The sequence below is a fragment of the Lygodium microphyllum genome, chromosome 15 (assembly GCF_053477565.2).
Source record: "Lygodium microphyllum isolate KBCC chromosome 15, Lygodium_microphyllum_v1.1.10, whole genome shotgun sequence".
NCBI classification, from domain to species: domain Eukaryota; kingdom Viridiplantae; phylum Streptophyta; class Polypodiopsida; order Schizaeales; family Lygodiaceae; genus Lygodium; species Lygodium microphyllum.
In genome coordinates this window covers 6,654,845-6,668,474 of record NC_141149.1, presented here as the reverse complement: position 1 = coordinate 6,668,474, position 13,630 = coordinate 6,654,845, and positions in this window count along the sequence as shown.

Below are 13,630 nucleotides of genomic sequence, written 5' to 3'. Positions count from 1 at the left end.
TTTCCAAGGGAATTAAGGTCTCTAAGGCAGCGCCCATCGGCACAAAAGTATGGTGGTAACTCAGTGTCAGGCAGTGTGCGCTAAGATGAAGATACCTTAACACACTCTTATGCCGCTGGTGAGATGGTGCATTCATCTCATTCTGAATCATTACAAGTTCATTCTACACAGGAACAGAATACCACCTTAAAAACTTCCCATACGAAAGAAGTGGATGAGATCTCAAGGAAAAGGAAGCTATTGATGAGTAATGGCACTTATGAAGCCACTACGGGGTTGCTTTCTAGAAAAAGAGGATACACTCTAATAAAAAAAGAGAGGAAAATCATGGTTGCTGTTTTGGGAGGGAGTGGTGAGGTGGATCATGTCTATTCCAGACATCGTTTTTGCAACAATAGAGGGAGAGAGGCAACGTGCAGACAGTATGAGGAAAATACCTATAATCGAGGTGGATACTGTAACTTTAGGCACTTGAAGAAAACAAGCAGGGAATTGAGGCGCAAGTTATTTGGCAGTTACAGAAGGCATAGAGCAATCACAGCAGGAGTCGTAGCAGGAATAGTAGCCCATGGATAGATGATAGGCGGGAAAGATAATGATGATCATCATGGTCATGGTGGTTGTGGATATAGGCACATTGGTATCGACCCACGCAAGGTCCAGGAACTCTTTGAGGATTTCTATGAGGACATATTTGAAGAATTGAACAAGTATGGAGAACTGGAGAGTCTGAATGTTTGTGACAATTTGGCTGATCATATGGTGGATAATGTTTATGCACAATTCCGAGAAGAAGAACAAGCAATCAGTTGCTTCGCCGCTTGTCAAAGGCCAATGATGTGGTGCTTTGTGGTCGCATCTTGATGTTTCTTACTCATTTCTTTCCTTTTTCAGAACGATCAGAAGCAAACGATTCTCGTCCAGGACGAAAACCAGCTCTTGGAGAATGGGCTTCACACTCTTTTGCAGGAGCTCATAGGTGCAGCTGTAGAAGCTTGTGAGTCTGTCATGCAATATGGCAATTCAATCGATGCAGCAGATGATCACAGGCACATAACCAGACTGCTTGACATTGTATTATTCCTATGCGAGCAAGGTCATGTAGAGGGAGGCATGGTTTTTCAGCTCTCTTGGAGGACCTCACAGAAGTGTCTACCATAAAAGATTGCAGAGAAGTGTTTGGCTATATTGAAAGCAAGCAGGAGACTTTGGGAATTGCAAAGCATTAAGGAAAGATAGAAAAAGGCAGTCTTTTGAGGAGTAGCATAGGGAATCAAGGGGGAAAAAGCCATGGTGCTCATAGGCAAAGTAGGCCAGCAAAGACTGAGAGCTTGCTATGGTCTATGGGCTCTAGGCTTTCATCATCGGGCAATCTACTCGACTCTCTTTGCAATCAGGGATTATCCAGATGGCTGGGTTGAGAACAAGAGTGTTGCGACAAGGAACGACAACTGTGTAGGAGGATGCCAGGAGTATTATCTCTGCATATGCAAACAAACCTGATTGCAAACCACCATGGTGAAGTAATCTGTTGAAGTCATACAAGATACAAATATCAACACTCTGACTGATGGAATGGCAACGTCAATGAGTTGTAGGAAGATCAGAGAACGCTGCAGTTTACCTGTGCAGCAAGGCTCCGTAGGATGCTCCCAATGAACTTGTGACCAACACCATTGCCAACAGTACTATTAAACAGTCTGTAAATCAGGAAACTGTGACTACTCTTCCCAATGCTCCCAATGAGCTTGTGGCCGCATTAAAATCATCTACTAATGTGGTCATGGATAGCCCTATGGGTGCACTGATTATGCAAATGATACAGTAGTTTGAGACAATATTAAGGTTCGGAGGTGTTCCTCAACCACCACATTTGGTACAGGGTACTAATTCCACTTCACCTTTTGCGACAATTGGGCATTTAGAGTAATTCTTGAGCTTGAGATATGAGCTTGAGAGTTGAATTTTCTTCTTGAGATCGGGTGGCCTAAAACCAGTGGACTGATCAGATTTGAATTCATCTTGTATTTTGTAAACATCTTGGCAGTAATACAATTGTTACTTGGCATCATTTTCTCATCTTGCTTATTCTCTTGATTGATCTTCTATCTTGAAATTCATTAAGGTCCTTTGTGGTCGTGACTTTGCTTTTGAAAAGCCTTTGACATCTTTGGTGAACTCGACGTGAAAGCATAAAAAATAGTGGCCTGTAAGGGAACAGAAGTCCCTCTTCCGATTGACCCCCTGATACTTATTCAGTCACCATGTAGGGATAGCTGAAAGGACTAGTCCTGTTTCCAGCCTCTCAGTTGCTTTTTTTCCAGAACTGCGGCCTTTTTTTTTTTCTCTTTTTGCATTCGATCCTCTCCTCCAGAATATCCACCCCCTTTTGCTAGCATGGCGAAGGCCTTTTCCCTGTTTCCGTTTCCTGCTTTTTCTTCCCCCTTCTGACTAATAAAGCAGCTGGCTTTTCTCCCCACAAAAAAAAAAGACCTCGCCCAGATTCCTTAACGCTCGTTCACTGCTGTTGGCTGATTTTTTGGGACGGAAAAATGCATTCAGAGGTTGCCAACAGGCAAGAATAATTGCTGATAAGCCAAATTTCACGTGCCAATAATGAAGATGGAAATCACGAAGCTCAGCTACAGCGAATAGCACACCTAGTAGCATCATTGACCCTTTCATCTCCATCTCTAGATGAATCTAGTATTTCAAGAGCCTCTTGGAACTTGGCCAGAGCTCCATCAGCTAAGGTCATTTTCCTTTCATGGTTTGGTATAGGTAGACTCTTCCTCAAAGGCAATGCATCTTGAGCATTGAGAGAGAACTGTGGTATCCGGTCCAGTCTAGGAGCATTGATGACAGAAACATCTGGTGACTGCAATAACACTGATTTCTCCTTAAAGCCATGCTTTCTTGGTGGGGATGCTAATCTTTCAGCCATTGGGTGATGCATGTCAAAATTTGCTGCTGCAGCTCTATCTGGTATTGCTGCTATTCGACTCTGCACCGATGCTTTTGTAGTTTGAGAGGGATTATCCCGAATGGAATCCCGACCTTTAGGAGTTGTGTGGCTTGGGCTGCCAGTAGCTAGAAGGTTCTGGGTGCTGATGGGAGAGGTGCTTCTGCAGCCCTCTCATAGACTTCAATGGTGCATTTTTTTTGTCTTGTCCTCATAACCATAATAGCTTCTTGGTGTTGTTTTATGTGATTCCTGAGCCTGTCAACATCTAGAACAAGGCTACCATGTGATTAGCAAGAAAAGCACTAGTGTTATACATATCAGTTAAGCCCCCATCTACAACCTGAACCTTCCAGCCCATCTTCTTATGAAAGTAGGACTGATAAAAGACCTCATCAGGTGTCAGGCGATCAGACTGCCACTTTAGTTTATATGGGCTTGCAGGTACTCCATGTGCATCTGGTCCTCCTGCAAACAGGGTTGCATTTGCAACAAATGGACCTCCAACAGGGTCACTGGTGATGCAAAAAGCTACATCATGTCCTGCTTGGATGGAGAATGTAACTGGTACTCCTCTTTCAACTTTCAGCACAGGAGCCTCAATCTTGTTAAGATATAAAACTTGGAGGATTTGGATAATGGGTCGCCCTTTTTGAGCTTCGAAGTTGCTTCCACTAGTCTGTTCTTTAGTGAAATCCATGTTCAACATATCTCAAATCTTTCATGCACATAAAAGATTTCAAGGCACAAGCAATAGTGACAACATCTGGACAGACACCCTCTAATTGCATGTGATGATAAAAAGCAAGTGCCTTGACAAATGGTTCATGTTCAGCATAGCCTGCAATCAGTGTCGTCCAGGATACAACATCTTGATCTGACATATTGTCAAATACTTCTTGGGCTTTTCCAAGCATACCAGATTTTGCATACATGTCAACCAGAGCATTATTGATAATTTCCTCTTGCTCCAAACCCTCTTCACTATACTGCCTACGCAGAACAAAAGTATAATCACAACAACTAAATATGTACAAAGTATCAAATCCCACACACACAACTTTTGGGTGGATTTCAGACCTCGAATGTGCAGCAATACGACATCCACCCCCTCTACTCCTGCGCATCCTCCGGATGGGCCAACTACCCATGATCGTTATCATCAAGATCCACAAACAGATCAATCTCTTCATTACGCATTTCCGGTATATCAACAAGATTATCTGTCATATCATCTGTCTCTTCCATTGGAGTTTCTTCTCGTTGCTCTTCTCTTGCAAATTCTTCCAATGCATAATCTTCATCATCTATTTTCTTGAAAATCTTGATTTTTTTCCAGCAATAGGCATTCTAAGCACTGTCCCATCCAATTCTGTCAGCTCATATGTTGCATTATCAAAGACATGTCGTATGGCCCAAACCATCTTTTCACCATCTTTCGAAGTGCAGTATGCTGATTTTCAAGGCTGCTATCAAAGACTAATACCCAATCTCCCTCTTCTATTGCTCTAGGCTGCAAGCGATGCCTGCTGTCAAACCTGTCCTTATTTCTTAGTCTAGTAACCTTCAACCTGTCAATAGCTAGCTGAATATCCTCTGGTCTTCTCTCCAACTGCCAGATCCGAAGAGCTAAGAGCTCCTCTCTCGTCAAATCCTCCTGCCAAGGTAAAACTGACCAAGTCAAAGCACAAGTCTCAGTCGGCATAACAGGTTTCTGACCATAATAAACTCTGCGGGCATATATCCTGTGGTAACACTGTGAGTCATACGATCAGCCCACAAAGCAAATGGTACAAGTTTCGGCCATTCTCCAATCCGTCCTTTGCATGCTTTGGCTAATGCTTTCACTATCGGCGGATGCCCTCTTTCACTCTTCCCATTTCCCTCTGGATTGTATGCTGTGGTTAGAGACAATTTGATTCCTAGCTGAGAGAAAAACTCCCTAGCTTCATCTGCATCCAATTCACCGCGATCCGCATTGATCTTTCCCACACAGCCATACCTGCAGAAAATTTCTTCCAATAAGAACTTACACACTGCACTAGTGGTCTTCTTTCTCAAAGATCTGCCCTCAACATGATTGGTAAGATCCTCTCTAGCCAAAACAATATATCTCATTTGCCATAGACCCATAGGCATAGTAACCAAGTCAACTACCCACTTATAATGAATGCATAGCGGATAGGTCGGATGAAGCTCATCTCGATGACGCACTACCGAATACATCTGGCAGTCTCTGCAAGTCTCAACAAAGTGAGAAACATCTCTATACATGCCTTTCCACCAATATTTCTCCTTGATTTTCTCATAAGTAGCCCACACTCCTCTATGACCAGCCCAAGGACTCTCATGAAACTCCCTCATCACCTGTAACTGTGTCTCTCTATCACAGACAACCCGCAAAGGTAATCCGCCTCTTTTCTTCGGATGCTTCCAAAGAAATCTGTCCTTGAAAAAATAACCATAGGCTTTCCTTCTGATCTTCTTGAACTCTTCATCTGTCCATTCATCTCTTTTGCTTAGTGTACTAAGGTACTTGCCAATCTGCAACCAATCTCCAACATAAAGTTCTTCTATGAAAGCCACAATTTCATAAACATGGCAAACATGATCAACCATAGTGGCTGAAATTTCTGCATCATCCTCTTCTGCAAATAGCATCTCCTCATCATCATATCTGGCTCTAGTCAGCATATCTGCCCCACTGGATTATCCTTCCCTGCTATGTGTTTAAATTCTGGATTTAATGACTTGATGTATGCAATCCATCTCAACATAGCTATATCCGGAGTAGAGCAACTCGTAATCATACCACAATCAATGGCAAGCAATCTGTCTCTACCACAACTGAAGCTCCAATAAAGTACTCCTTGTCACATTTGAGAGCCGTAACAATCCCCAGTAACTCCCTCTTGATTTGCGGATATCTCCTCTGTCTCTCGTTTAGGACTTTTGCCCCAAACCGAATAGCATACCTGTTTCCATCTACATCATCCTGACCCACAGCCCAACCTATGCCAATTGGACTAGTGTCAACTGTCAATACAATAGGCCTTCCACAATTATAATCCGCTTTCTTAAGAGTAGGAGCATTCTGCAATAACTTCTTCAATTTCCGCATGGCTCTAGTGTGGCTCTCATCCCAATAGAATTTCTGCCCCTTTCGAAGCAGCTGATATAAACAATTTGCTATGTGTGCAAAGTGAGGTATCCAAATCATATAAAACACACAAGCTCCAATGAATCTCCGTACCTCTGAAGTGGTAGAACAATACTCCGCAATCTTGCCTATAGCATCCACCTTATCAGGTGAGGGTTTCCTGCCATAATATCCACACATATGTCCAACAATGACAACCTCATTCACTCCAAAAACAGATTTTTGCCCTGATAGTGTCAAGTTCACTTCTTCTAACCTGGCCAAAATCTTCTCACAAGCTGAAATATGACCAGCCACAAAGTATCTGCATCCCTGCTCATTTAAACTCTCATTCTTCTCTTCTTCTGCACACCCCTTAATGGGCACATCATCCAAGAAATGCATAGTAAGCTGAGGTATATAATCACGAAGAACCTTATGCATGGCATTCATCATATGTGCAACAGAATTAGTGGCACCTTGAGGCAAGGTACACATCCTGACAAGCCCAATAGGAGTTCTCATGGTGCTTATGTCCCTGCTTTCCAAAGCCAGCTGAAACTGATCATATCCTGAATACAAATCACCTAAAGAATAGATGGCACGTCCAGCAAATGCTTCTGCAAACTCATCCACGACTGGACCTATACCAACATTCCTGATAGTAACTCTGTTTACTGGCTACATGTCCTGTATAAATCGGAGAGTACCATTCTTCTTTGGAACCGTAAACCACCTGTTTGAGTATGGTGCAAATGAAGGTTCAAGAATTCCCATCTTGATTTTCTCATTCAATAAATCAATCAGCTTTGGCAGGTGTGCTTTAGGCACTGGAATAGGTCGGAGATTCCATGGAATATGAGGAATAGTAAAAATCACCATAGGAGCAACAATATCAGGATTTACACATCCAATCTCATGCGGGAAAAAAGCAAATCCCCTTCCATGTCGCTCAAGCATCTCCTGGAAGCATTGCTTCTCTGTGGGTAGCAAGAAATCACCATTTCCAATTTTCAATTCAGCAAGAGTCTCTACTGAAAATTTATGGCCAATATGCTCCGGATTCCTCAAAATTGGCTGTTTGGCAGCCCTCTCTATTTGCTGATCACTGTCAGGTGGAAGCGGTACAGCTATCGGCTTCACCTTTTTATCCACAGTCTTGTATTTTGTGTCAACCCTGGCTTCATTATGCTCTTCTGCATTACTCAAATCTTGCTGTAAATCAGCAATTCTGCACTCCAATGGCTAAATATCCTCAGCCCTCTGCTCTATGGACTGCATAGAAATAGCCCTAAACTCTGGATGCTGAAATATTTCAGCAGTAAACTCTGTTGGCTGAAAGTTTTCAGCCCTTTGTGTCTCTGTAAGCTGATCATAACCAGTTGGAAACTCTGTTTGCTGAATTTCTTCAGCACTCAACACTTTTTGTTGAGCCACCTCAACCTCTGACTCAATCTGTGACACAAAATCTGCAATTTCATGAAACATGTCCAGGGATTGAACTAATACATTACTGTGACAACTCTGCATATCAGTTTTCAGCATATCTTTCATCTCTTCCATCGTATCTGCACAAATCATACTGTCATACATCCCATCTATATGCTCATCATCCTCTAAAATTCTTGGATTTTTCAAATTTTTCTCTTTCTTGCATATGTACTGCCTGGCAGCTCTAGGCAACCTAGAAATCTTCTGATAGCTCATCGAACTGTTTGCTGAAATCCCAACAAAACCGGAGGAGAAAACACTGCTGCCAGGAGGCGAGAACTCCAATCTCCTCTCCTCTGTACCACCGTCGTCTCGCAAAACGGCGGTACCTAATGAAAACCCGAATCCCTCATAGTGGGCAAAGGTGCATCTCTGAGAGTATCTCTGTCTCTAACATGGTTCACACACACAGTCATAAACTGAACTGCTCTCATGCCATCTTTGCTGCGAATCCGTGCATAAGCAGATCCATCATCCATTACCTTTGTTTCCATGCGCATCTCTGTGATGAATGGCTGTCCAAGAATTATGGGATAAGAGCATGAATCCTGCACAAAGAAATGGAAATCCTCCTCTACATCACCAATAGAAACCCTGACACTGGGACAGCCAGCATACAAATCACCTGCAGTATTGTTGGCGGCTCTCATACGCCACCCATGCTCTACATCCATAGGCCATCTGTTACTCTCATAAACTCCATGAACTATGAGATTAATCTCTGAACCATGATCCACCAAAGCAACATAAGGCACCTGTTTCTCTCCAATTTTTACCATCGTCTCTGTAGTTGCCCTAGCCCAATGACTCCGCGAAAAGTGACTGCGCGGTATCAAGACAGGCTCATCAGTTTCAGCATAATGCATAGGCTGAACCCTCTTCTCTATCTGCGGAAAAACAGAAGCATTCTCAACCATAACCTCATCCTCATCCTCATCCAACTCTCCAATCAAAACTCCCTGTGTATCAGTGGTAGGCAATGCATGTCTTTTCCTCTTCACGACCTCCTGAAACTGATCTTGAAACTCTCTTTTCGAGATGCCCAAAACCTCAGAAATAGTGAAAGTCACCTCACTGCCAAGTATCTTGTCATTAAAGATTTTCTTCATGTCCGTAGATGTCTCAATATCGGACATCAATCTAAACCCTGGCTGCTTTCTCTCTCTAGGCTCTTGCCTATTTTCTCTCTTTTGAGCATCTTCAATCTGTCGTTCTGGCCCTGGTCTCAAAGACGGTCCTGCAGTAGGTGGAGTAACAAACTCACCCCCTCTAGTCTTTTTAGCTGCACTTGGATATTCTTCATCCCTCTTACGCTTCTCCTCAACAAGTACATCTGCTCCCTGAGACTTAGCCAAGTAGGCATAAATAGAGTACCTGTCAACAGGCGAATCCCAACCTGTCTCAGATCTGATGCTAGAGCCTGCACTAGTCAAAACAGTTTGCTGAATTTTCCCCTTGTTTGCAGTCTCCATAGCATAAGTCCATAGTGCTGACTGATTCTCTGATCCCTTCTCAATCTGGACTCCATATGCAGAAGCATCTCCTCTAGCTGTCACATAAGAAGTACGCGTAGCCATGTCATCCACTAACTTCTTCATTCCACCTTTACCAAAGTTGGTAGCAAGTGGAGCTCCTGTTTCAGTCAACCAAATCTTACCATCTTGTCCCCAAAATACCAAATTCTTTCTCCTTGCATCCTGAAAAGATTCACAATCCCTGCAATGCTGATGGTTCGTACTATCGCACCAAATATATCTCCGATCTCTCCTAGGTGCACTAGGAGCACTCCTAGGTGCAGTAGTAGCACTAGAAGAAATAGTACGCGCAGTCGAAGCAAGGTGCTCTTTCAATTTTCCCACCAACTCCGCTTTAACTAACTCCAGTGTCAAATCCATTATGCCTTTGATTATATCATCAAGAGAGGTAGGCACCGATGGAGCGGATGGTTTTGGAGCAGAAGGTGCTGGCATCGGTCGTGGAACAAGAGGAATAGGAGGAGTGGAAACAGTAGGCACTGGCATAGGCCAAGAAACTGGCTGAGGAGGGGAAGAAATAATAGGGATAGAAGCAGGCATAGGAGCAGATGATGGTGTCGGTGTCATGGAACCATTCTGTAGGCGGGTCTTCCATATCCTCCTCTTGGTCAAAGTCGAGACTGCATCCTGGGCATCTTGCCAATCCGTTTTAAGTCCCATAGGCTTCATGCGATCCTCAAGAAGCTCTCCCAATTCTTCCTGAAGAGCAGGATCTGTAGCTTGCAAGAAAAGCTCAACTTTTTCAACATCCAATGCTCTTTGTTCAATGGCATCAAGCTGACTATACCTCTCTTCAAATTCTCGAATAAACTCTAAAGCAGCTAGACCTTTGTTTGGCATGTAGACCCACTCTCGGAATGACCGCTGTGTAGCCATCCCAAAGTCCTCAAGGAAATACTCTTCTTTCAGGGCCTTCTTAAAATCTTGCCAATGTGAATTTTGAATAAAAAGATCAGTCACTTTTGCCCTCAAGGCGGGTGTGACAAGACGAAGGAAGTACTTACTCATAAGTCCAGCTGGAACTCCAAAAAAACCCATCTTGATCTCATATGTCTTCAAATATGCTGAAACATTACGGCCATCAAATAGCTTTTTCTCATTCTCAACTGCTTCAATCGCCTTAGTCGCGTTGTTTGCATTCTCCTACTCCGAATATAGTTGCCTTTGCTAAGACAACTGTTGTTGATGCAATTGTTGCTGCTGCTGCATATACAATTGTGTCTGCTGATTTTGAAGCTGCATATACATGGACATATTCTACAAAATCTGCTTTAGATCATCTGTTGAAGTACTTAATGCAGCAGTCATTGATGGAGCTGAAGTAGAGGACGCAGATGGAATTGTAGAAGAGGCTGAAATAGATGCTGAAGTATCTCCCATCCTGAAATTTCTGCGACGCTTTCACGTCGGGTTCACCAAAGATGTCAAAGGATTTGCTAAAGCAAAGCAAAGTCGTGTCTACAGAAGACCTTGACTAATTTCAGGATAAAAGATCAAACAGGTGAATAAGCAAGATGAGAAAATAATGCCAAGACTCTGTTTTATTTCTGCCAATAATAAATACAAGGTACAAGAAGAAGAAACCCGAGCAACCTCTAGGCATAAGCCATCCATACATATCAAAGAGAATTTCCAAGAGTATGGTCTTCATCGATAAGTGAGAAAGTGGATGAACGTGGATAATCTTCTAATCCAAGTTCCATCATGGTGACTATTTACTGATATTGAGATGGCTTACGGTTAGAGACAGTCTTCAAATTTTCCATATTTATATATTATGTTAGCCTTCAATTTGCCCTGTTCCTGGATCTGTCAGACCCAAAGATAGTCATCAGTTGTGGCTAATAAGTCAGATTTCTGGCACTCTTTATCAGGAACAAACATAATTTCTGTTGGGGAATATGGATGGTCAAAGGAAAGCTTAGAATCTGCCTTGAAATCTCATGTTTTCTTATCAACCATGATGCACAGGCATAAAAAACAGAAATAGCAATCGGTGAGCTGGAAATTTGGACAGCACAACTTCTTTCTTCAAGATAGTTTGATGGTATGGTTCAAGGACTAATGGTACTTGATTCAAGACAAAACTGCTGTGGGATGAGCATCTATACATGGCTCTTCATGAAGCATTGACATGCCATCATCTGGATTAGAAGAAAGCTTTGCAACATCTGGATGAGGGCTTTCCAATTCAAAAGCTTTTCAGACCATATCTATTAGCACCATATGGGAGAACATACTATTTCCAAGCTCAAGTACCAGTTATAATTACTGCTGTTATTCTCCCAAGGATGACTGTCCTAATTTTCCCCAGAACGACTGTTTTTCTTCTCCGCAGGATGGCTCTTCTTCTCCTCAGGACGGGCATTTCTTCTTCTTCTCAGAACAGGTTGTTCTTCTTCTTCACACATATCAGAGTGTGTCCCCCTCATGAGCTACAATAGAGTTGATACAAGTTTCATCCCTCTATGCCTAAATCTTTCTGCTTTGGTAACGTGCTAAAAGATAGTCTTCTTTGACTGCACGGGTTCGCACTGCACCTAAATGCAAAGATCCTTCAAGTACACACAGCGATGTGAAGTCTTCGAATCAAACAAAGTGCTCTGGACTCTATTTTTCCCTATGAGTTGAAGCACAAAGGAGCCAGACTAGCCTTGAAGTGAACTGCGAAAATCCCAGTTCAGAGCACCAGCCCTCTTGTCGAAGGATTTCCGTCGTACCCCCCAAAAAAAACAGTGGCCTGTAAGGGAACAGAAGTCCCTCTTCCGATCGACCCCCTGATACTTATTCAGTCACCATGTAGGGATAGCTGAAAGGACTAGTCCGGTGATGGTCTGTTTCTAGCCTCTCAGTTGCTTTTTTTCCAGAACTGCAGCCTTGTTTTTTTTTCTCTTTTTTGCATTCGATCCTCTCCTCCAGAATATCCACCCCCTTTTTCTAGCATGGCGAAGGCCTTTTCCCTGTTTCCGTTTCCTGCTTTTTCTTCCCCCTTCTGACTAATAAAGCGGCTGGCTTTTCTCCCCACAAAAAAAAAGACCTCGCCCAGATTCCTTGACGCTCGTTCACTGCTGTTGGCTGATTTTTTGGGACGGAAAAATGCATTTAGAGGTTGCCAACAGGCAAGAATAATTGCTGATAAGCCAAATTTCACGTGCCAAGAATGAAGATGGAAATCACGAAGCTCAGCACAGCGAATAGCACACCTAGCAGCATCACTAACCCTTTCATCTCCATCTCTAGACGAATCTAGTATTTCAAGAGCCTCTTGGAACTTGGCCAGAGCTCCATCAGCTAAGGTCATTTTCCTTTCATGGTTTGGTATAGGTAGACTCTTCCTCAAAGGCAATGCATCTTGAGCATTAAGAGAGAACTGTGGTATCCGATCCAGTCTAGGAGCATTGACAGAAACATCTGGTGACTGCAATAACACCGGTTTCTCCTTAAAGCCATGCTTTCTTGGTGGGGATGCTAATCTTTCAGCCATTGGGTGATGCATGTCAAAAACTGTTGCTGCAGCTCTATCTGGTATTGTTGCTATTAGACTCTGCACCGATGCTTTTGTAGTTTGAGAGGGATTGTCCCGAATGGAATCCCGACCTTTAGGAGTTGTGTGGCTTGGGATGCCAACAGCTAGAAGGTTTCGGGTGCTGATGGGAGAGGTGCTTCTGCAGCCCTCTCACAGACTTCAATGGTGCCTTTCTCTTGTGTCTTGTCCTCATAACCATAATAGCTTCTTGGTGTTGTTTTATGTGATTCCTGAGCCTGTCAACATCCAGAACAAGGCTACCATGTGATCAGCAAGAAAGGCACTATTGTTATACATATCAGCTAAGCCCCCATCTACAACCTGGACGTTCCAGCCCATCTTCTTATGAAAGTAGGACTGATAAAAGACCTCATCAGGCATCAGACGATCAGGCTGCCACTTTAGTTCATATGGGCTTGCAGGTACTCCATGTGCATCTGGTCCTCTTGCAAACAGGGTTGCATTTGCAACAAATGGACCTCCAACAGGTTCACTGGTGATGCAAAAAGCTACATTATGTCCTGCTTGGATGGAGAATGTAACTGGTACTCCTCTTTCAACTTTCAGCACAGGAGCCTCAATCTTGTTAAGATATAAAACTTTGTCAGGATTAGGAGGATTTGGATAATGGGTCGCCCTTTTTGAGCTTCGAAGTTGCTTCCACTAGTCTGTTCTTTAGTGAAATCCATGTTCAACATATCTCAAATCTTTCATGCACATAAAAGCTTTCAAGGCACAAGCAATAGTGACAACATCTGGACAGACACCCTCTAATTGCATGTGATGATAAAAAGCAAGTGTCTTGAAAAATGGTTCATGTTCAGTATAGCCTGCAATCAGTGTCGTCGAGGATACAACATCTTGATCTGACATATTGCAAAATACTTCTTGGGCTTTTCCAAGCATACCAGATTTTGCATACATGTCAACCAGAGCATTATTGATAATTTCCTCTTGCTCCAAACCCTCTTCACTAT